The 24,609-nt window shown below is 37.1% G+C and overlaps 1 pseudogene; it reads left to right on the top strand.

Annotated features, from left to right (window-relative positions):
* Positions 1-24,609, top strand: part of LOC127419395 (nucleolar complex protein 2 homolog) — an 80,845-nt pseudogene that overhangs the window by 11,701 nt on the left and 44,535 nt on the right.

Genomic DNA, 24,609 nt, shown 5'->3' with positions numbered 1-24,609 from the left:
AAACGGCCAACAGCCTTTGTATTACAGGCTCAAAGATAAAAGACAACCCAGAACAAAGTGTTTGGTTTGCACGAATGTGCATCCAAGTGTGTGTGAACACTGCCCATCTTCGTTTTTGGGAGAAGTGGAGGTCACAAACTGTCAACATTTTCCACAGTGTGAGGCAAGTGACAAAACGTGTGTGTTTGTGTGTGGCTGGCATGGGCCCCTGCGGTGACAGCTGTTGTGAGAATAGAAGCGTGGAGGCGAGACCAACAGAAGGGAGGGCTGGGGGATGGGGGGGTGGTCACTGTTTGACTGCGAGCTCCCACCAGTCCTGACCATACTGTGATAAACCCTGGGTGGAAGAGAGTATGTGTGTGTTCGTATGTGTGTGTATGAGGGTGGTCTGTGGTTTTCTCAGCTCTCAAATGTGTTGTGCAGACCACATCCTCTGTCAATGTGGCGACTCCCACCGACCCCCTTTTTGCTCTGTGTGTTTATTTGTGATGGAGTCCACTTCCTGTTTTCGCACTTGTGTTAAAAAGGGGGCGTTCAGCGACGTGGCATGTTGTAGGGCATCTTTCTCTTTTTCCCACTCGCTCTCTTTATCTGAGCCCTATGATTTCGAGCTTCCTGCTGCAGTTGCCCCTTAGCGTATCAGGTTGGGACCATGCGCCACCACTTCCTCCTGTGTCCCGCAGGCCGACACCACATCCACTGTTTATACAGACCGGCCGTCCATGAGCGTGCACACACATACACCTCACTGAATCTAGATGACCTCGCCAAGCTCTTTCAGCTGCTCTCAATGTGGAAATGCTGAGAGAGTCAGGGGAGAAGTCACAACCATGCAGTGAAGTTTGGGATCAGAGTTTTAGCTTAGTTTGTTGCCATCAAAAATGATTAATTATTTCATGGTATAACTAATGTTTGTACAGAAAAGGACAGTTTTGTATCAGTTTTGAGGAATAATTCAGCCTTATTGACCTATTGAAAGAGTTTGCATGTCTGATTGGCACTTATGGGCTGCTTTTCCTTCGCTACCCGTTCCATTTTGTTGTTGTTGTTCTGTAAAAAAATTTGACACAAATTATATTAGTCTGATTAATTTGAGTAAATTAGTTTATTTGGACACTAAATGAACTGATTCACAAAAAGATTCACTTTGATTTGAGTCGCTGAAATTATTTAGTTACCAGTAAATGCTGCTCTTCGTTGCTATCATTTGACTTTCTTATATAAATGAGGGCTTTTCTTGTTTTATTTGTTATATTTAGTGTAAATGTATCTGTCCAAGTTAAATGTTGTCTTCCTAATTGAGATTATTGATTTAATACCAGATAAACACTGCAGCAAATGTGTATTTAACAAAATTGCTCTCTTAAACACAGTTAATGTAGTTAGTTACTTTTTGTAGTAGCTTGAAGTGTTACTAACTTTCACAAAAGTAGGGCTGCCCCCAATAGTCAACCAAATGTTAGTCAATGAGAAGTGTCTTGGTCGACCAAGTTTTGATTGGTCGGTTGGTCGAAAAAAAAACAAAAACCTCCACAGGAAACCGACGAACAATGGTATTACCGCTGGTTGGATGCTAGGTGGTACCATGGGGTAATTTTCGTTAAGCAGGGTTAGGGTTAAGCCTACACAATAAAGCAAGACACCTTGATTTCAAACTTTGAACTTTCTTTTTTATTTATTTTAACTAAAAATGCAATTAAAATGTATGTTGTTTAACTTTTTGAAAGATGGCAGTTGTCAACATCTCTCTGGCAAATAACCTACTTCATCTGTGCGTTCTCTACCGGTCGGGTATTTCATTGTCCGTGAAAATACATTGTGTGTGAATAAATTATTTTTATATACAGTTGTGCTCAAAAGTTTGCATACTCTGGCAGAAATTGTAAAATTTTGGCAGTGATTTTGAATGTCTTTTATTTAAGGATAGTGATCATATGAAGCCATTTATTATCACATAGTTGTTCGGCTCCTTTTTAAATCATAATGGTAACAGAAATCACCCAAATGGCCCTGATCAAAAGTTTACATACCCTTGAATGTTTGGCCTTGTTACAGACACACAAGATGACACACACAGGTTTAAATGGCAATTAAAGGTTAATTTCCCACACCTGTGGCTTTTTAAATTGCAATTAGTGTCTGTGTATAAATAGTCAATGAGTTTGTTAGCTCTCACGTGGATGCACTGAGCAGGCTAGATACTGAGCCATGGGAAGCAGAAAAGAACTGTCAAAAGACCTGCGTAACAAGGTAATGGAACTTAATAAAGATGGAAAAGGATATAAAAAGATATCCAAAGCCTTGAAAATGCCAGTCAGTACTGTTCAGTCACTTATTAAGAAGTGGAAAATTCGGGGATCTCTTGATACCAAGCCAAGGTCAGGTAGACCAAGAAAGATTTCAGCCACAACTGCCAGAAGAATTGTTCGGGATACAAAGAAAAACCCACAGGTAACCTCAAGAGAAATTTAGGCTGCTCTGGGAAAAAGACGGTTTGGTTGTTTCAAGGAGCACAATATGACGATACTTGAACAAAAATGAGCCGCATGATCGAGTTGCCAGAAAGAAGCCAATGCCACAAAAAAGCCCGGATACAATATGCCTGACAACACCTTGACATGCCTCACAGCTTCTGGCACACTGTAATTTGGAGTGACGAGACCAAAATAGAGCTTTATGGTCACAACCATAAGCGCTATGTTTGGAGAGGGGTCAACAAGGCCTATAGTGAAAAGAATACCATCCCCACTGTGAAGCATGGTGGTGGCTCACTGATGTTTGGGGGTGTGTGAGCTCTAAAGGCACGGGAATCTTGTAAAAATTGATGGCAAGATGAATGCAGCATGTTATCAGAAAATACTGGCAGGCAATTTGCATTCTTCTGCACAAAAGCTGCGCATGGGACGCTCTTGGACTTTCCAGCACGACAATGACCCTAAGCACAAGGCCAAGTTGACCCTCCAGTGGTTACAGCAGAAAAAGTTGAAGGTTCTGCAGTGGCCATCACAGTCTCCTGACATTAATATCATCGAGCCACTCTGGGGAGATCTCAAACATGCGGCTTATGCAAAATGACCAAAGACTTTGCATGATCTGGAGGCATTTTGCCAAGACGAATGGGCAGCTATACCACCTGCAAGAATTTGGGGCCTCATAGACAACTATTACAAAAGACTGCACGCTGTCATTAATGCTAAAGGGGGCAATACACAGTATTAAGAACTAAGGGTATGCAGACTTTTGAACAGGGGTCATTTCATTTTTTTCTTTGTTGCCGTGATTTGTTTTATGATTGTGCCATTCTGTTATAACCTACAGTTGAATATGAATCCCATAAGAAATAAAATAAATGTGTTTTGCCTGCTTTTCTTTAAAAATGGTACATATATTACCAGTTCTCCAAGGGTATGCAAACTTTTGAGCACAACTGTATATCGCAATATGCAATTACATCGGCAACCCCTGGGCTGAGGTATCGGTGAATATTCTTGCTTTAGTGATTTTGCATTGAAACTTAAATTAATTTATTTAAAAAACGAAAACTTAAATCAAATACATTTCTAAATTTAAACTGCACTCCAAACTAAATGAATCATGTCCATTTACCGTCAGGCAAGTATCCATCTAAACATGCAGGCGGAAAATTACTTACACAAATGAAGACATAAAAACAATTATAAATGTAAAAATAATAATTATGATGATGATAATAATCACTGAAATATAAATCATGGTTCAAGGTGTTTTTGTATTTATGTATTTTTGTATGTTTTAATCACAGATGTATAGGCTGCAGAGTTGTGGTCACAATGAACTGCTCTGTGGAAATAAAGCGAAATGAACTCAAAGCACCTCCTGAGCTGAGATGTCTGAGGTCATTTGCAGCACTCATAGACAATAATGTTCTTGCAAAAAAAAAAAAAAAAAAAACATTCACAAGACAGAAACGAAGAAAGAGTGAGAACCTTTTACATGCGCGTGTTCCACGAAACTGCACGCCTCTGTACAAACAGCTTTTCTGTCATCTGTTCTTAATAATATAATAAAGTGTTCTTCAAGCATGTGTCTACGGGTAAATTATTTGTAATATATTTGATAATAATAATAGCCTTATAATAATAATAATACAAATAATAATTTAATACATTAATGGTAAAACGAGCCAAATATCATCTTGACTTCGTCAAAGGCATCAGCTATTGGCGATCACTCTGACCATCGTCGATCTCCAAGATAATCGTCTGTTGGCACAACCCTAATGTGCATTTCTCTATATAAATTAACAAAATGTTCAGACAGTCTCCTTGCTGGTTTTCCCGACACATTCAGAATCATTACCGCTTTTGCCGGTGTCGCTGCGGTGCACTTCGTGCGTGCGCTTGTAAAATGTATATTTTAAAGGCTCATTATTATGGTTTAGTATTTCTCTGTAATGTAGAACAGTGTTAGCAATGTTACTTATAACATTCTTTCTCAGCCTTGGAACTCAAACCATTTTCTGATGCCCCCCAACATATATATATATATATATATATATATATATATATATATATATATATATATATAGTAATTCAGTTAATATCATAAACGTGCGACTAGTCGACTAATGGCTTAAACGCCTACTAGTCAGCTAGGAAAATCTTTGGTCGGGGCAGCCCTACTCAAAAGTGTTGCTTGACTACCATAAGCCATTCTTTGTTTAACGATGTGTCTCTGTGGCTAAATATTCCCATGTTTGTTTAGAGCAGCGGTTCTCAATTTTCTGGCCACGCCCCCATTTTGCGGCCAATCATCACTAGGGATGCACCAGTATGGAATTTCTGGGCCGATAACTCGCAGCTCATTGTGACCAATACCGATAATCACAAAAAAAAAAAAACCTCGAACCTGGCATTGTAAAGTGGCCGTGGAAGACTGACTTGTCCTCAAGACTCTATCACTTTCACACATTCAACAAAAATACTGACAATACACACAAGAACCAATGTGCGCAATTTATTTTCCTCTGCCTTTTCCCTGCCGTGTTTAAACTTTCACCTGGCACTGCAGCGCGTCCTGCGCACAGCTCTCGACAGCCCAAAGCGTTCATGGTGTCAGGTGCGCTCTCAGCGATTATGTAAACAAAGATGTCCTCCTGTGCGCCATTTTCAAATGGGTGAAGAGGTGAATTAACACTCAAATTTCAGTATGTTCCTCACACAACACTATCATATGGCTTCAGAAAATTGAAATCTAAGGCATGAGTGTTATGGACGACTTTTAAGGTGCTTTGATGTGTGATTTTTTGAGCTTGTACAGCTACAAACACAATCCTCTCATCCCTCAGTCTTGTGTTTCACGGATGATAAAAGTCATACTGGTTTGAACAATGAGGGTGAGTAAATGAGAACCACTGGTATAACTTATTAAATGTGCTGATTTAATTTGTGCTTGGACTTGTTTTAATCACAGTGCTGAAATGTAAGTAACGATGTGCTATTTCCAGGGGTGTAAAGTAACGAATTACAAATACTCACGTTACTGTAAGTAGTTTTTACTAGGAATTGTACTTAAAGTAGTTTAAAATTTTTATACTTTTACTTGAGTACATTTTAAGTGCTGTAACTTTTCTTTTACTGCGCTATTTTCCCACCGTCTGTGTTCACTACTTCCCTGTCCTGATTTTATTTTTATCTATCAACATGATTGGCTAGAGAGAGTCTCGTGACTCCCATCCAATCAAATCACACGTAAAAATCTTGAACGGCAGCTGCAGATCTGGCGCCAACTATGAAGGATTCCTCAAGCACAGTTCAACACCTGAACATCACGGCCACACCTGAAAGTGCTTTTCGCAGTGAAAAAGGCCAGTTGCTTGACTGTGTCATGCGAGTTTACTTGCTCAAGTCAGATGTCAGCATTAAACCTGCCTCATATTTCTGCTTACTAGATTCTGTGTCTATAACGTAGCCTGTAAATGAACTATCTATCACTGAGATTATTGGGCTTCTGTGAGAGATTAAGGCGATGTTATCAATAGGGCTGGGCAACAAAATGATCTAGATGTTTATCGGAAAAAAGAGAGATGTCCTCGATCAAACTTGAGTAATTTTCTATACTTAACCTATGTTCTACAACTACATCGATCGCGATAGCAAGACAACCACTGGTTGGTTGATCTAGTTGAAATATAAAAGATTGACTTTTTACATCTGTAGCTGTGTGCTGTTTGATTGACAGGCGCTAATGCGTGTTCACGCCTAAACGGTCAAATACACTTCATAATTCTGCCGATGCCCGTCTTGGTGAGGATTTAATGTAAACGCAGTCGTTTACATTTACATTTATTCATTCGGCAGACGCTTTTATCCAAAGCGACTTACAAAAGAGGAAAACATAAGCGAATCATCTTAGGAGACAGTGGTATGAAAAGTGCTGTATTACGAAGTATCACTAGCATCATAATAGTATTCAAAGCAGAATAAAGTGCAAAAGGAATTTTTGTAAAAAATTTTTATGACTGGTTAAGTGCTCATGGAAAAGATGTGTTTTTAGTCGTTTTTGAAGACAGAGTGAGTCAGCTTCACAGATGGAGTTGGGAAGGTCGTTCCACCAACGTGGTATGATGAAGCTGAAAGTCCGGCAAAGTGTTTTGGTGCCTCTTTGTATTGGTACAACAAGGCGACGTTCCTTAGTCGACCGCAGGCTTCTAGTGGGCACGTAGCTCTGCATAAATGATTTTAAGTATGCTGGAGCAGACCCAGTGACGGTTCTGTATGCCAGCATCAGAGCCTTGAATTTGATACGTGCATCAACCGGCAGCCAGTGGAGAGAGACAAGGAGTGGTGTAACGTGCTCTCTTTGGTTCATTAAAGACCAGACGTGCTGCTGCATTCTGGATCATTTGCAGGGGTCTAATTGCACATGCAGGGAGGCCTGCAATGAGAGCGTTACAGTAGTCCAGTCTAGTTATGACAAGTGACTGGACAAGCAGTTGTGTGGCATGTTCAGAGAGGAAGGGTCTTATCTTCCTGATATTGTAGAGTGTAAATCTACATGATCTTGCAGTCTTTGAGATGTGGTCTGTGAAATTTAGTGTGTTGTCGATGGTTACCCCTAGATTTCTGACTGATTTGGAAGGCGTTACTGTAGTTGCACCCAGCTGCACGGTGATGTTGTGTTCAACAGCAGGGTTGGCTGGAAAGACAAGGAGTTCAGTCTTGGCTGGGTTGAGTTGCAGGTGGTGCTCCTTCATCCAGGCCGAGATGTCCGCCAGGCAGGCAGAAATTCGAGTAGTCACTGTGGTGTTGTTGGGCTGGAAAGACAAGTAGAGTTGCATGTCATCAGCATAGCAGTGGTAAGAGAAACCATGTGCCTGAATGATGGGTCCCAGTGATGTTGTGTATATAGAGAAGAGGCCCAAACACTGATCCCTGAGGTACCCCAGTAAGTAGCTGATGTGGCTTGGATACCTCACCTCTCCAGGCTACCTTAAAGGACCTACCTGAGAGACAGGAATAAAACCAGTCAAGCACATGTATGTGTTGTCTAAAGTTTATGTCTAAAGTGAATGTAAACAGTGGGACAGAAAGCACATTTGCATCAAAATGTTGGACTTGAAGTGTAACCGAATAGAGCACTGTCTAGTAGGCTATGTTATATAATGGCTATTAATCAAACAACATTAACAAGGAAACGAGAAAACCACTCTCTACTTTTGGCTGAATAACTTGAGTAGCTTTAAAAGTATTAATGTAATAGAATAAAGCAGTGACATTTTTAATAATAATATTTAAAAAAATATATTATTCATTTTTTAATAATACCGACCCCTGATGTTGAGAGTTTGTTAATTGGTATAATAAATTACCAGGAAAGTAGAGATGATAAAATAATTTATAATTATGCTTAGCCTTTATAAAGATAGAAAAGTATCAACCCTTGTAGAGCAATACTTCGGGCAGAATATTCCATCAGTCACAAATACACTTCAGAAAATTGTGCATCATGCATGAGAATGAGAACACAACTATTTCTTGGCTTAAAAGATACAAGAACTAAATCAACTAAATATCTCAAAAGGAGGACAGTGTGGCCCCTCATGTGCTACTTAAAAAAATTATTCAGACAAAAACGAAAATCTCTCATCATTTACTCACCCTCATGCCATCCCAGATATGTATGACTTTCTTTCTTCAGAAGAACACAAATTAAGATTTTTAGAAAAATATCTCAGCTCTGTAGGTCCATTCAATGTAAGTGAAGGGGTGCCAAAATTTTGACGCTCCAAAAAGCACATAAAAGCAGCATAAAAGTAATACATACAACTCCAGTGGTTTAATCCATGACTTCAGAATTTATATGACAGGTGTGGGTGAGAAACAGATAAATATTTAAGTCCTTTTTTGCTAGAAATTCTTCTCTCTGCCCAGTAGGTGGCGATATGCATGAAGAATGTGAATCACCAAAAACACAAGAAGAACATTGTGAAATTTAAAGTGGAGATTGACTGAGCAGGAATGAGAATTAATAGTAAAAAAGGAATTAAATATTGATCTGTTTCTCACCACATCTATCATATCGCTTCTGAAGACATGGATTAAACCACTGGGGGCACATGGATTAGACTACTTTTATGCTGATTTATGTGATTTGTGGAGCTTCAATATTTTAGCACCGATTCACTTCATTGGACCAAAAGAGCAGAAATATTCTTCTAAAAATCTTAATTTGTATTCTGCAGAAGAAAGAAAGTCATACACATCCAGGATGGCATGAGGGTGAGTAAATGATGAGAGAATTTTCATTTTTGGGTGAATTATTCCTTTTTAAGCGTGATGTAGCCCCTGTACCAAACAACTTTTCCCATGCCTACTCTACCTCCTCTGTTGTGCAGGACATGACATGCCAAGTGATCCTGCTTATTTTGCATTTTTTAGCATTCCTTGCAATGTTTTGAACATGTTTTATGCACAACAATAATGCTCTGTCGGCATTAAGGGAAATTTAGACCCTACACATAAACTGATTTTAATGTAATTGTTTCATACATTGATTTAAAATGGTGAGCAGTGTATTGAAAATAACTTTTTAATCTTTTCATTTCTGTTATGTCTCCCTTTTATTTTTTGGAATCAGATTCATGTAGTGTTTATCATAGATAAGTGATGTATTTTAAAAGTTGGCATACAGTGTTCATTATAATGGGGCAAAGGTTTTGCAACTCGGTACTCAATACTCTCTACTCATGAGTACTTTTAAATGAGCTACTCTTTTACTCTTACTTGAGTAGTTTTTAGGACAGCTACTTTTACTCTGCTAACACTACATTTTTGGGAAGTAACAGTACTTCTACTTGAGTATGATTTTTCAGTACTCTTTCCACCCCTGGCTATTTCCCACATTCTGTTTATGTTTCATGAAGTAATAAGCAATAACAATGTAACATACAGTTGTGCTCAAAAGTTTACATACCCTGCAGAAATTGTGACATTTTGGCATTGATTTGGAAAATAGGACTGATCATGCAAAAAAACTGTCTTTTATTTAAGGATAGTGATCATATGAAGCCATTTATTATCACATAGTTGTTTGGCTCCTTTTTAAATCATAATGGTAACAGAAATCACCCAAATGGCCCTGATCAAAAGTTTACATACACTTGAATGTTTGGCCTTGTTACAGACAAGTGTCGTCGTATTGTGCTCCTTGAAACAACCATGCCGTCTTTTTCCAGAGCAGCCTGTATTTCTCCTGAGGTTACCTGTTGGTTTTTCTTTGTATCCCGAACAATTCTTCTGGCAGTTGTGGCTGAAATCTTTCTTGGTCTACCTGACCTTGGCTTGGTATCAAGAGATCCCCGAATTTTCCACTTCTTAATAAGTGATTGAACAGTACTGACTGGCATTTTCAAGGCTTTGGATATCTTTTTATATCCTTTTCCATCTTTATAAAGTTCCATTACCTTGTTATGCAGGTCTTTTGACAGTTCTTTTCTGCTCCCCATGGCTCAGTATCTAGCCTGCTCAGTGCATCCACGTGAGAGCTAACAAACTCATTGACTATTTATACACAGACACTAATTGCAATTTAAAAAGCCACAGGTGTGGGAAATTAACCTTTAATTGCCATTTAAACCTGTGTGTGTCACCTTGTGTGTCTGTAACAAGGCCAAACATTCAAGGGTATGTAAACTTCATACTGATCAGGGCCATTTGGGTGATTTCTGTTATCATTATGATTTAAAAAGGAGCCGAACAACTATGTGATAATAAATGGCCTCATATGATCACTATCCTTAAATAAAAGACAGTTTTTTTGCATGATCAGTCATATTTTCCAAATCAATGGCAAAATTTCACAATTTCTGCCAGGGTATGCAAACTTTTGAGCACAACTGTACATGTTTTTGTCGCGTTTCATTTATTGCCTCATGAAACAAACAGAATATGGGAAATGCCATCGTTACTTACAACAGATGTCTAAAACCAGCCCCAAAACAATGTAGCAAGGTGCAGAGATGTTGAAATAATCCTCACAGAGCAACATAAGCTTGGCTCTCACTCACACAGACACGCACACGCACTGTCACTTGAGACTGCCCGAGTCTCTGCCTGAAGGAAAGGCGCTGCAGGCACTCAGAGAATTTCAGCTGCAACTAAATAAACCATAACAAATTATAGGTGAAAATATTGCCGGCAATTCCATTATCAGCGCGATGATATTTCGATTTTCCCGGTTATTAGCTGCCGATATATCGTGCATCCCTAACTACCACATTTAAAATGATCGAAAATAAATATTTTAAGTTTCAGCTTCATGAAATTCATTCTTAGAATTTTTTTTTTTATATATAATAATCTGAATATAATCTCAGTTGTTTGTCGTTAGGCCTACATTGTCTGTCATTTTCTGTATACTTTCTTTGTTAAATAAAAAAAAACAACAACAACATTTTAACTAGGTTTATATACTTAACATCCAAAAATAGAATAAACACAAAAGTGACAGTGTTTGCAGGAGCAATGTAAATTTTTAATAGCTCACCATAAAATAATGTTTGTCATAATTTACTCACCATCCTCCTTCCAAACAAGTACAACTTTTTCATCAGTGAAACGCAAGATTAAGGGATGAGAGGATCGTGATTGTGACTGTCAAGCTTCAAAAGCACATAAAAGCACCTAAAAGCACCATAAAATTTGTCCATAACACTTGTGCACTACATTTCAAGTATACTGAAGCCATTAGATAGCGTTGTGTCAAGAACAGACCGAAATGTATGTGTTCACCAAATATTTCCTCTATCAAATCGAATCTGGCGGGCTTGCAAGCACGTCGTTGTTTACATTAGCACAGCGCAGTGAACACACCTGACAGGCTGACACCACATAAGGAGAAAAAGGTGGAGGAAAAGAAATTGTGCGCATTGGTTCTTCTGTTCTTCTGTCATCGCTGCAAATTTAAATGTGAGAAAGTTAATGAGATTTAAGAACGATGCAGTTTTCGCGTCCACCTGTGCCCCACGCTTTGAGAACCACTGGTTTAGAGCAACTTGTACAGCCCGACATATCAACGTACTCAACCAATGGTGTGAGTTGGGGCAGGACTATTTGTTTGTTCAACAGTGTTTTCGGAAGACTATTTGAAAATATTTGGTTTATTTAAACAATGTTTATTTTTGCAATTCCGTTCGGTGGCGCAGAAATGATACACTTTAGCTTTAACTACTTTTATTTATGAGTCATTTTTGAAGCTACAGTTTCAAAGTAGCTTCCCCAACACTGTTCTGTACACATAGGAGTTACATCTTTTACTGCAAGTTAAAAGTTAGTAAACCCTTAAGTAATTCTCATTCTGTTTTGTGTTTGTCTGTGTAATCCGTGGGCTGTTTTTGCATTCTTGTTTTCTTGTGTGTTTCTGTGCATGTGTGTCTTCGATGTGCTGGACTGATGTATCCATATGTTCTCTGTGCTCCTCAGATCCTCCAGCAGGAAGATTTCAATAAGAAACCAGGCCACATGAGTGTGAATTTTGAGTGTTTCAATTTTGCAGTGGTCGTCAAACTCAGCAAGACCAATCTCCCAAGAGAAAGCATACAAGGTGATAGATCCTGTGTGTCTTTGAGATCTTTCCGACCTTGTTAATGTATAATTTATGTAAAGCAGTGTGTTACTAATAGTCTTTTCTGTAAATGACCATCAAAGGCCCTGTCCCAAATGGTGCACTTCATGTGGACGTGCTGTCCTATGGCTAGTGATGCCACAATTTGAGTTTTTGATGGTTAGATTACCGTCTGAGGCGTGAAGCCTCCACACACACTGTCTCTGCGGTGACGCGCTAAACAAGCCACGTGATAATGCGCAGGTTGATGGTCTCAGATGCGGATGCAACTGAGATTCGTCCTCCGCCACCCGGATTGAGGCAAGTCACTACATCACCACGAGGACTTAGAGTGCATTGGGAATTGGGCATTCCAAATTGGGGAGATAAAAGGGGAGAGAAAAAAAAAGTCAACGCTACCAAATACTAACAAAGTGTATGTAAACTTCTGACCCACTGGGAATGTGATTAAATAAATAAAAGCTGAAATAAATCATTCTCTCTACTATTATTCTAACATTTCACATTCTTAAAATAAAGTAGTGATCCTAACTGACCTTAGACAGGGAAAGTTTTCTACAATTAAATGTCAGAAATTGTGAAAAACTGAGTTTAAATGTATTTGGCTAAGGTGTATGTAAACTTCTGACTTCAGCTGTAGTTCCTGACATCCAAAGATTTTTTTCTTCTGCAATTGTTTATTAAAGCAATCTGCTGTCTGTCAGACACCCCACTATAAAAATAATCCACAACAGATTCCATAAAGATACTGTTCTTTGTTCTTCAAAAAACTGTGTGGACTAGGCATAATAAGAGGAACATTGCTTACAGAAGGCAACAATTAGTCCGATAACTAAAATTGAAATTTATTGTTGAATGTGGTGAATTTGTACACAAGCAATGCTTTAAATTACGAGGATGATTTAAGAGGCTTAAACCACCCTGGTTTTCCACCCTGTCTCTGGTCTTCTGTCTAAAACGCTCTGTTTTGACCTAAGCACCTCCTTAAAACTTCAGTGTAAAAGCCCACTGTTATGATTGGCTGATATTGTGCAGCCTTTCAAATACAGCCATATTTGAAACTCAGTCGGTAGAGAATGTACAAGCTCCACAACATTATAAAATTAAATTTCAGGGTTTACACAACACACATCCAACACATTGCATCCAAATATATTAAACTGTTAATTAGAGCCCGACCGATATGGCATTTTTGAGACCGATACCGATTTTAGAGAGGGAAAATTCACAGATTACCGATATGGTGGCCGATATATTTAATTTTTGAGCTGGAAAGAAAACAGACCTTTTCTATATGGATTTTTCACCGATATGACTATGCAAAAGTACTCAGATGGCTGCCTTCTTAAATATTTTAATCAAAGAATATTTGACATTATTATTATTATACATTGTCAACAAATTCTAGAAATGAACACTGAGAAAATAAAGAATAAATAAAAATACAATAAATATCTTGATAAACATCAGTTTTACTGTTTAGTATCAGTCAAATGCTGACCATTAAAATAAAGAATAAATAAAAATAAAATAAATAGCTAAGTAAACATCAGTACTGTTTAGTATCAGTCAAATGCTGACCATTAAAATAAAGAATAAATAAAAATAAAACATAGTTAAATAAACATCAGTACTGTTTAGTATCAGTCAAATGCTGACCATTAAAATAAAGAATAAATAAAATAAATAGCTAAATAAACATCAGTACAGTTTAGTATCAGTCAAATGCTGACCATTAAAATAAAGAATAAATAAAATAAATAGCTAAATAAACATCAGTATTACTGTTTAATATCAGTCAAATGCTGACCATTTAAATAAAGAATAAATAAAAATAAAATAAATAGCTAAATAAACATCAGTACAGTTTAGTATCAGTCAAATGCTGACCATTAAAATAAAGAATAAATAAAAATAAAATAAATAGCTAAATAAACATCAGTACTGTATGTTTAGTATCAGTCAAATGCTGACCATTAAAGAATAAATAAAAATAAAATAAATAGCTAAATAAAAATCAGTATTACTGTTTAGTATCAGTCAAATGCTGACTATATTAATTCTGCCGAGTCAAGAGATAAACAGCAGCAGCCGTGTTACACCGTATTCTGCTATACAAATTCAGGGGAAACTTTCGACGGTGGAAAACCAGACTTTTAAATATTACATTTTATAAATGACACGACTGGAATTGTTCAGTTGAAAGGGGTACCAAACTGTGAATCCTGAAAAAAACAGTTTGGCGAATACATGTTTACTCATTAGCTTCCACTCAGCTGACAACAATGAAAGTGGCTACGTGGTTAGCTAGTTAGCTATAAGCTCGTTGTCATGGAGAGTAAAAGATGGACCAGCATTGCGTCTCACCAACTAGGTAATAACATAGCATGAAATCAACACTCAACAGACACAATCCACCACAGCACCGTTGTCTGCTGAGCTGCAAAAAGATGCTCTGATATTTACCTTTCAATCTGCTACATTACTGACTGCACTGACAAACTATAGCTGGCTAACAGCAAACAGACATGAGTGACATGGTTGTCAGGGACAAGGTTAACGTTATATTAGTTATATTGAAAAGGGAAAATGATGGGGTCATTGTTTAAGTTTCCAGTATGTATTTAACAAACTTGTTAACAACTTACTGTGATGACACCGCTGAACTCCGCCCTGTCTGCAGAGCCGCCGTCAGTTCAGCTCTGTAAACAATGGAGTCGGAGTGCACTCTGCTGGACAAACTATGCTATGACACCAATTCTAAAGCATTGTTTTCTGCATTATATGTTCTGAAAAAAAGTTTTCATATCGGTAAAATATACGCTGATACAGATATATCGGTGAAAGGCTAATATCGGCCGACCGATATATCGGTTGGGCACTACTATTAATGTCAAGCACAACTGTTAACATTCAGCACCATAAACTATTAAACAGTCATGGCATTTGAAATATTCATGATTATGTTCTTGCATTCAGGTTCAAGTGTTTTAACTGCCCCATCCTTCAATAACAGTTCCTTTGCAAAGCTTGAATCGTATTATGAATGGTTCACAAGCAATCCACGCTAATATGAGCTGGAAAAAACGCACATACATAGTATATAGCATGGTGAACTAGACATACACACATACAGTATAGTGCTGCACTGATCATCGCCGGAAACTTATCTAAATGTCAAAGACGTCCATTTAGTGCATGTATAAATACACCAGCAATTAAATATAGTGAGGTGTTTTTGCAGCTTGATTTCAGTAAATGCTTTTATTGCATTGGGGATTAAGTTTTGGGCTCTGAAATTTAAAGTGTTTTTATTGTAGGAAGACCTCATATTGTCAAAATATTAAGATAAGAATATGTGAATATATAAGACTATATCAAGAAAATTTTATTCCTCATGACATGACCCCTTTAAAATACAGTATATATACAGTACTGTGCAAAAGTCTTGGGCACATAAGATTTTTCACAAAAGCATTTGTCTTAAGATGGTTATTTATATCTTCAGCTTTAGTGTGTCAATAGGAAATATAAATGTTAGACTCCCAAACATTACTTTTGCAAATAGAAAAAATTTGAACAGAAGAACAGGGAGCCCTGCAACAGATGTCATGGCCCCCACAGAGCCCCCCACTGAACATCGTGTCAATCTGAGATTACATGAAGAGACAGAAGCAACTGAGACAGCCTAAATAGATAGAAGAACTGTGGCAAATTCTTCAAGATGCTTGGTACATCCTATCTGCCAACAACCAAGAAAAACTGTGTCCAGGTGTACCTAGGAGAATTGGTGCTGTTTTAAATGCAAAGGTGGTCACACCGAATATTGATTTAGCTTTATGTTTACTGGACTTTGTATGACATTTAAGTGATAAATGAAAACTATTTATGTCATTATTTTTGAAGACATCCTCACTATGCAACATTTTTCACAAGTGCTTAAAACTTTTGCACAGTACTATAAATGTTATATACATATACTGTATATATTTATATATAAATAGTAAAATATATTTCAATGTTATAAGTTAAAAGTCATAAAATAATAATAATAAAAATATGTTCACCTTGAACCTAAAATTAAGTTCTATTTAATTTTCTTTAGGCAGCATTAATTACATTAATGAAATGCAATACAAACCTAAATACAATAAGTACATAGTGGAAATTATTATGCAGCATTAATTGGGGAACAAAAGGGAATTAATTAGTCTTACACCTACAAAAACCGGTGTTTTCTGTTTCTTTTAACACAGAAGTGAAGTAAAAAACCGTTGTAGCCGTTTTATGAATGTAGCAATTGTCAGTTGTTTTCTAGTGGTAATGGTTTATTTATATTTCAGTTATTATCATTATAATTATTATATTTACAATTATAATTGTCTTTAGATCTTAATTAGTATTAGTAATTTTCCACCTGTTGGCGTATGTGGCCAGAGGACAAAGTTATTTGAATTTGGGGAGGTGGTTATAAATGATTTTTAGACCACTTCATTATTTTAATTGCTTTTTATTTCAAGTGCAGTGTGAATTTAGAAACATATTTGTTTTAAGTTCTTCGTGTTTCAGTATTTTTAAAGCAAAAGAAATAAAGCAAAAATAATTACTGTTCCTTTGGCAGTGCGGGCAGTGGGGTCGACGATGTAATCGGATATTGCGATTTATATTTTTACCAAAAAAACAAAATCTTGAATATATTTCTGCATATCACCCAGCCCTACTGTGGTCCCCCTCAATGCACCCTTTTGCTGCACTTGTGTAGACTGTACAGCAGACTTTTACCCAACAGCACATGTAGCATAATGTGTAGACTCTGAGGAGGAATGCGAGAGCTCAGAGCCAAATGGTTTTGGAGCATGATTGAAAGAATATTACTGATCTAGTTTTTAATAAGGAAAATTCTAGATTTGCCTCTCAACACCAAATCTTCAATAATGGGTGCTTATAATATGGGTAATTGTACTGTTAAATGTATGTAGTTATTCCTGGTCTCATGAAGACCATTGTGTTTGCACTACAAACTCTCTACTATCGGCGTCAAATAAATTACAATGTCCTGACTCCTGATCTTTTACCAGTGTTCTATACAGTCACCAGTGTACAGTACAGTATATTGACTATTATAAAACGGATAGTTCTGACTCTTAATACTGATCGGATAAGCCACGTTTGTGGCATTTTTAAGATGACTAAGCGTACATCAATGTGTTGTTGTGCCAAGCTACTACATTGATTGGCAAATGCAAGCAGCCTACAGTTCGGATAATCTGAAAAAAAAATATATATATATATATATATATATATATTATTCCCATAATTACTAATAATAAATGTAACTGTATATTGAACATTGGTGTGTTATGTTTGTCATATTGGTGTTACTGTCTTTTTATAAAAGCAATACGTCTGTGGTAAAATCACTGTAATGCACTGCCATTGGCTCATTGCTTCATTAAGACATACAGTTGAAGTCAGAAGTTTACATACACCTTGGCCGAATACATTTAAACTCAGTTTTTCCACAATTCCTGACATTTAATTTTAGAAAAAATTCCCTGTCTTAGGTCAGTTAGGATCACTACTTTATTTAAAAAATTTGAAATGTCAGAATAATAATAGAAGAATGATTTATAATACAAGAGAGTGATTTATTTCAGCTTTTATTTCTTTCATCACATTCCCAGTCTTGGCTGATTTCTTTTGATTTTCCCATGATGTCAAGGAAAGAGGCACTGAGTTTGAAGGTAGGCCTTAAAATACATCCACAGGTACACCCCCAATTGACTCCAATTAGCCTATCAGAAGCTAATTGGCTAATTACCTAAAGGTTTGACATTATTTTCTGGAATTTTCCAAGCTGCTTGAAGGCACAGTTAACTAAGTGCATGTAAACTTCTGACCCACTGGAATTGTGATATAGTCAATTAAAAGTGAAACAATCTGTCTGTAAACAATTTTTGGAAAAATTACTTGTGTCATGCATAAAGTAGATGTCCTAAAAGACTTGCCAAAACTATAGTTTGCTAATATTAAATCTGTGGAGTGGTTAAAAAGTTAGTTTTAATGACTTCAGCCTAAGTGAATATAAACTTCTGACTTCAACTCTACTGTAAATCTTCATTTTTACATAGATATTCTATTTGTTATCGTGCAATATTCACATGCAAAGATGCATTTGAAATGTAATGTTGTGCTTGGTGCTTGCAAAAACACGATCACTTAAATGCATCAGATTTTGGACTAGATAAGCAGAGAACCAGAAAAAGATAAATATTTCTCCTCCTGGGCCAGAAGCCTGACATGTCTTAATGCTGGCTGTCTGTAACTGGATTGAGGCTTGGAGATGAAAGCTAGAACATGCTGCTACATGGGCTAAAGCATCGTGTGCCGTGTCACTGCCAAGAGGATTGCCACAAAAGCTGCAGGGATTATCCTGCTCTCCTGGTTGGCACAGGGAAGCTTTCCAATACATTCACCTGGGCCAAGACACCGCAGCCACAGGCCCCCTCGAGACACCACTCCACCCTTGCTTTCTGGGATCTCTGGCTGACTTACTAAATCTTAAATATTTCCTGACTAGTAAGAGTAGTTACAAGCAGGGCTTTCCTACTTCCACTCTGGAGGAATGTGGCTGCTGCTGTGAAGTTTGGGTAGGGCAAAGGAATTAAGCCTGATCACTGCCATAAACCAGGCCAGGATTAGTAAGAATGTTTGTATGCCAGGTGCTGAGTTAGAGATGTTAGAACTTTGTGGGTGGGCAGGGACAGGATCTTTTTTTCAACTTTTGCATAGGGAAATCTGTTTGACTGTCAAACTATTTTTTCTGGGAATGTACCCTTCAGGAACAGGTGTCATCTTTAATGCACATTAGCTGTGAGTATTTCAGTCATGACAACTCTCTGAATAAATTCAAAATATTGTAATGGATATGACAAGTTGGTAGGTTTGTTCTTGGCAGATACGCCAAATACAAAGACTTGCTACTGCTAGAACATACACAGACATGCTGTGTTGAGCAATTGGACATGCATACAATCCACTTGATGCATATCTAGACCTGTGTTGATGGGGAGGAGGAGGGTTTCATAGAGAAAACTCTAATAAGCTGAAGTGAACCAGGCTTACCTGCAGACAACTAAAGGCCATATTATACCTCTGCATCAAACCAACGCGTAGGCTGCCTCTTCGAAAATGTAACTACACGTCGCGTCGACGCAGACCACAACAGCTGTGATTGGTTCACTTTAACCAGAGACCTCCCCCCATGATAATAAAAAGAATATCTGAGGTAAAGTCACATTTTATCCAAGTTTATTTTAATATCTGTGCATTATATTACATTGTGTTTGGACTCGGGACCATTAAAGCAACTGTCTCAATCGGGAACATCTGCTGTTTTTTAATTCTGTTTGTGTTTCATGAAATTAAAAGCAAAACTAAACACAAGATATACGTTTACAGCTTATAAACTTTAACAGCTTTTTTTTCTCCTGGCTTTTACTTGATAATAATTTGATATATGAGTGAAATAATATGTTTTGTATTTTACTCGCGAACTTTCCAATTGGCACGATGAATTGAATTTATGTTTGACAGGATGTGAACAGTAAATAAGCATATTTCATAAGTTATGGAAACAGAATACTGCAGCAGCTGGTAAGAGTTGGGTATATTTCCTATATGCATTGTAAAGTCTTAAAAATTACACCCATTTTGTGTTATTCAGGTGAGTAGTTATTAATTGAGTTGACGATTTGTTTTTCAGCACGGAACGTCAAAAGTATGCCAAAATATTTATGTATTATTATTTAAGCGACTCAAGAGCAAGCATTCAGTAATTTCCTCATTTATTTTATGCCTGAAATGCAGACAACATGTTTAGTAAATAATATGTGCTGTACCGAAATTTCAACATGTTCACCTACTTTTAACTCATTTTTTGAGGCTACAATAATTTAATAAATACTTTTGAACCCAGAAATAATATTGCTTGCATTGCTTTATTTATGAAACATATAGTTAGCATTTTGGCTGTGCACTCAGAGAATGATGCAGACACACCAACACAGAACTATAAATGCAAACCAACGCTTTGGCAACTATGTAGTGCCTACGCTGTAAGTTTGACGCAGGAGCATAAATAAGCCTTGAGGCAATTTAAATATTAGACAAGTTGAGAGAGCACACAAGTAGACTGGCTAACAGATTACGTGTTCAAAGTACCTATCAGCACCATGTGGAGTTTTGTGTCTTAAATTAGAATAAGTGTTAATGTGACTGGTTGTCTAATATTAAATAATGGTGCGTACAGGCAGCACAACAGAATGAAACCATATGCAAGTGTCTTAAGATAATTTGTTTGGTTTGCGTTAATTTAATTTCCTGGGATTTTTTTGCCACTTTTTTTTTTCTTTCTTCAGCATAACTCACCAGGCTGCATCTCCAATTTGAGACATGTTATGAACACCCAGGCATTTTTAATACTCTGTTTCCAATTATTCTTAGTACAGTGCTGTAAAAAAGTAAGATTTCTTCTGTTTTTGTGTATATCTTATACTAAATTGTTTCAAAAATTCAAACAAAATCTAACATAAAACAAAGGCAATCTGATTAAACACAAAATACATGTTTTAAATGATAGTTATTTATCGAAGCAAAAAAGTTATCCAATAACTATTGGGCCTGTGTGAAAATGTATTTGCCCCCTTAGTTACTAAATCCCCAAATCTATGAAACTGAATTCATAATGGGGGTTCAGCTGGACTAGACACACCCAGGCCTGATTACTGCCAGCCCTGTTCAATTAAATCAACATCTAAATAGAACTTTTTCAGCAGCATGAAGTTGGCTAAAAGGTCTTACCTAGTAGCACACTATGCCATGGTCGAAAGTCAAGTCATTTTTATTTGTATAGTGCCTTTCACAACACACATTGTTTCAAAGCAGCTTTACAGAAAATCATGCATTAACAGAAAATGAAACTGTAATATCTATAAAGTCTTAGAGTCATCATTGTGTAGTTTGATCAAATACGATTGTGAATTGTGTTTAAAAATAAGTAATTAAATAATAATTGTATTTAGGACCCCAGTGAGCAAGCTGAAGGCGACTGTGGCAAGGAACACAAAACTCCATAAGATGTTGGTTAATGGAGAAAAATAACCTTGGGAGAAACCAGGCTGACTGCGGGAGCCAGTTCCCCTCTGGCTAACCAGCATGAATATAATGCCAATATTACTTATGTATAGTGCAAGTCATGGTTTAAAATTATTAAACTAAGTAAGTGTTAAGGGTCAGTGTTTAAACAAAGATTTTGTAGGAACTGTAAGATTACTGACTAATGTCTTTGAAGTCCATCCTGGATTAACTGCAGAAGTTCACATAGATGCAATTGTCCTTGTTAGCTGGATGATGTAGGGTTTTGTTGGCAATTCATTGATAGTCTATCTATTCCATTTCAAGAGTGTAGTCCATCATTAGACCGAGGTGATGCAGGTAGAGATCAGTGAGGTGCATCGCAGTTCAACCAGCCGGTAATTTCTGTGAAGTCTATCCTAAGTCCAAGGTTCAGGCAATGGCATATGAAGTATTCCATGTCTTATGGTTGGAGTTGGCATCAGTCCTCTGAAGTCCATTGTAATAGACTGAAGTGATGTTTGGCTGGCACCAGCTGCTATAAGTTGTCATCACTCAGAGACACGTAGCAGTGGAGTCCAACACGAAGCAGGAATGGAGCTGGATCCAGCCGGTTCTGGTGACCTCAGCATAGGAGTCCCGAGTTTGAGACAGGGAAACAAATAGAATAATATTAGCATAGATGCCATTATGATCAATTTCTGGTTTCTGGTTCCGGCAGACCAAACTAAAGCAGCCTAATTGTGAATTGAAGGATAAATTAGGTGTATGCCTGTCTAAATAGATGAGTCTTTAGTCTAGACTTAAACTGGGGGAGTGTGTCTGCATCTCGAACAGTGTTAGGGAGGCTATTCCATAGTTTAGGAGCCAAATATGAAAAGGATCTACCTCCTATTTTGGATTTTGATATTCTAGGAACTATTAACAGGCCAGAATTTTGCGAACGTAATGAAAGTGATGGAATATAGCGTGGTAGAAGGTCACTTAAATAGTTCACCCAAAAATGAAAATTTGCTGATAATTTACTCACCCTCAGGCCATCCAAGATGTATCTGAGTTTCTTTCTTCATCAAAACAGAATTTAAGACTTTTAGGATTTCATTTCAGGCCTCCTCCTTTGAACAATGCAAATGAATGTACTCCATTATTTGACGGTCCAAAATGCATATTTAGGGTGCATCAAAATAATCCACATGACTCCAGTAGACAAATAAAGGTCTTCTGAATGCAAACGATTGATTATTTTGAGAAACAAAACAATACTTATACTTTTTAACTACAAATGTTCGCTTCAGTACATCTCTGTGACGTGCGCTCATGAGAGGGATGACGTAAGCTCGTTGGTAAGGTCGCGCGTCACGTGGAGGAGGAGGCAGGAAGCGCGTCATTGTTGACAAGAGAACTTGTGCCGTTCACAAACTAAAACAGTCCAAAACAATTTAAAAACATTAAATATAATAATTTCCAGATAATAATTAAAAAAACAATGTAAACAATGACACGTGACCTTACCAACGAGCTTACGTCATCCCTCTCATGAGCGCACGTCACAGAGATGTACTGAAGCGAACATTTGTAGTTAAAAAGTATATAAGTATTGTTTTGTTTTGAGTCGTGTGGATTATTTTGATGCACCCTAAATATGTATTTTGGACCGTCAAAAAATGGAGGATATTCACTTGCATTGTTTAGAGGAGGAGGCCTGAAATGAAATCCTAAAAGTCTTAAATTCTGTTTTGATGAAGAAAGAAACTCAGATACATCTTGGATGGCTTAAGGGTGAGTAAATTATCAGCAAATTTTTGGGTGAAATATTCCTTTAAGTACTGCAGAGCTAGACTATTCAAAGCTTTGTACGTAGTTAACAGAATTTTAAAATTAATACAAAATTTAACAGGTAGTCAATGTAACGACGATAAAATGGGGCTAATATGATCATATTTTTGGTTCTAGTCAGCACTCTGGCTGCTGCATTTTGAACCAATTGAAGTTTATTTATTGATCTTGCTGGACATCCTCCCAGTAATGCATTACAATAATCTAGTCTTGAGGTCATGAACGCATGAATTAGTTTTTCAGCATTAGCAACAGAGAGCATGTCGTAATTTAGCAATATTTCTTAGGTGGAAGAATGCTGTTCTACAAACATTGGTAATTTTATTCTCAAAGAACAGATTTGTATCAAATATAACACCCAAGTACTTCGCTGTTGAAGACGATGTAACAGTACATTCATCGAGAGTCAAATTATATTTTAGCGGCTTTTTTTTTTGTTTTGTTTTTTTGAGGTTTTTGGTCCAATAATTAGTACCTTTGTTTTGTCGGAATTGAGTAGAAGGAAATTTGTGGCCGTTCAATGTTTTATTTCATTGATACACTCTGCTAATTTGGAGAATTGTGAAATTTCATCAAGTTTTGAAGAAATATAAAGTTGGGTATCGTCTGCGTAACGGTGGAAACTTATTTCACGATTCCTGATAATATCTCCCAAGGGAAGCATATACAAGGAGAAATGCAGAGGTCCTAAAACTGATCCCTGTGGCACTCCATACTTTACTTTTGTTTGGTTTGACAATTCCTCATTTACATAGACAAAGTGGTAGCGGTCTGCTAAATAGGACCTAATCCATGCTAATGCAACTCCACAAATGCCAACATAATTCTCTAGCCTATTCAAGAGAATGTCGTGATCTTTCGTGTCGAATGCAGCACTAAGATCTAAAATCACTAGAAATGAAATGCAGCCGTGATCAGATGATAAGAGCAAGTCATTTGTAACTCTTATAAGTGCAGTCTCTGTACTGTGATGGGGCCTAAATCCTGACTGAAACTGTTCATATATACTATTTCTCTGTAGAAATGAACATATTTGGGAGGATACTACCTTTTCTGGTATTTTCGACATAAACGGGAGATTTGAAATCGGTCTGTAATTAGCCAGTTCTCCAGGATCAAGTTGTGGCTTCTCAATAAGCGGTTTGATAACTGCCATTTTAAATTTTCTTGGGACATGTCCTAAGGATAGCGAGGAGTTAATTATGTTGTGGCTTTTGATGTTTCGATAAGTTTTGTTAGCTCTTCATGACCTATGACAGCAAAGGATTGACTAGATACGTTGCACATGAGGAAAATTATGAGACACTGTTTTCTGAGGTGCTGTGACAGATGATTGCATAATTCCAATTTTATTTCTGATTATTTAGATTTTATCAGTAAAGAAATTCATGAAGTCATTACTATTGTGCTGTGACGGAATATCTGGTTCAGTTGATGATTATTCCTAATCAGTTTAGCCACAATACTGAATAAACACCTAGGAGTGTTGTGGTTATTTTCCATGAGTTTGCTAAAATAAGCTGACCTGGCAGCTTT

The sequence above is a fragment of the Myxocyprinus asiaticus genome, chromosome 28, assembly GCF_019703515.2.
Source record: "Myxocyprinus asiaticus isolate MX2 ecotype Aquarium Trade chromosome 28, UBuf_Myxa_2, whole genome shotgun sequence".
In the NCBI taxonomy this organism is placed as follows: domain Eukaryota; kingdom Metazoa; phylum Chordata; class Actinopteri; order Cypriniformes; family Catostomidae; genus Myxocyprinus; species Myxocyprinus asiaticus.
Note: the sequence above shows the minus strand (reverse complement) of the source record. Positions and strands in the feature narration are given on the sequence as shown.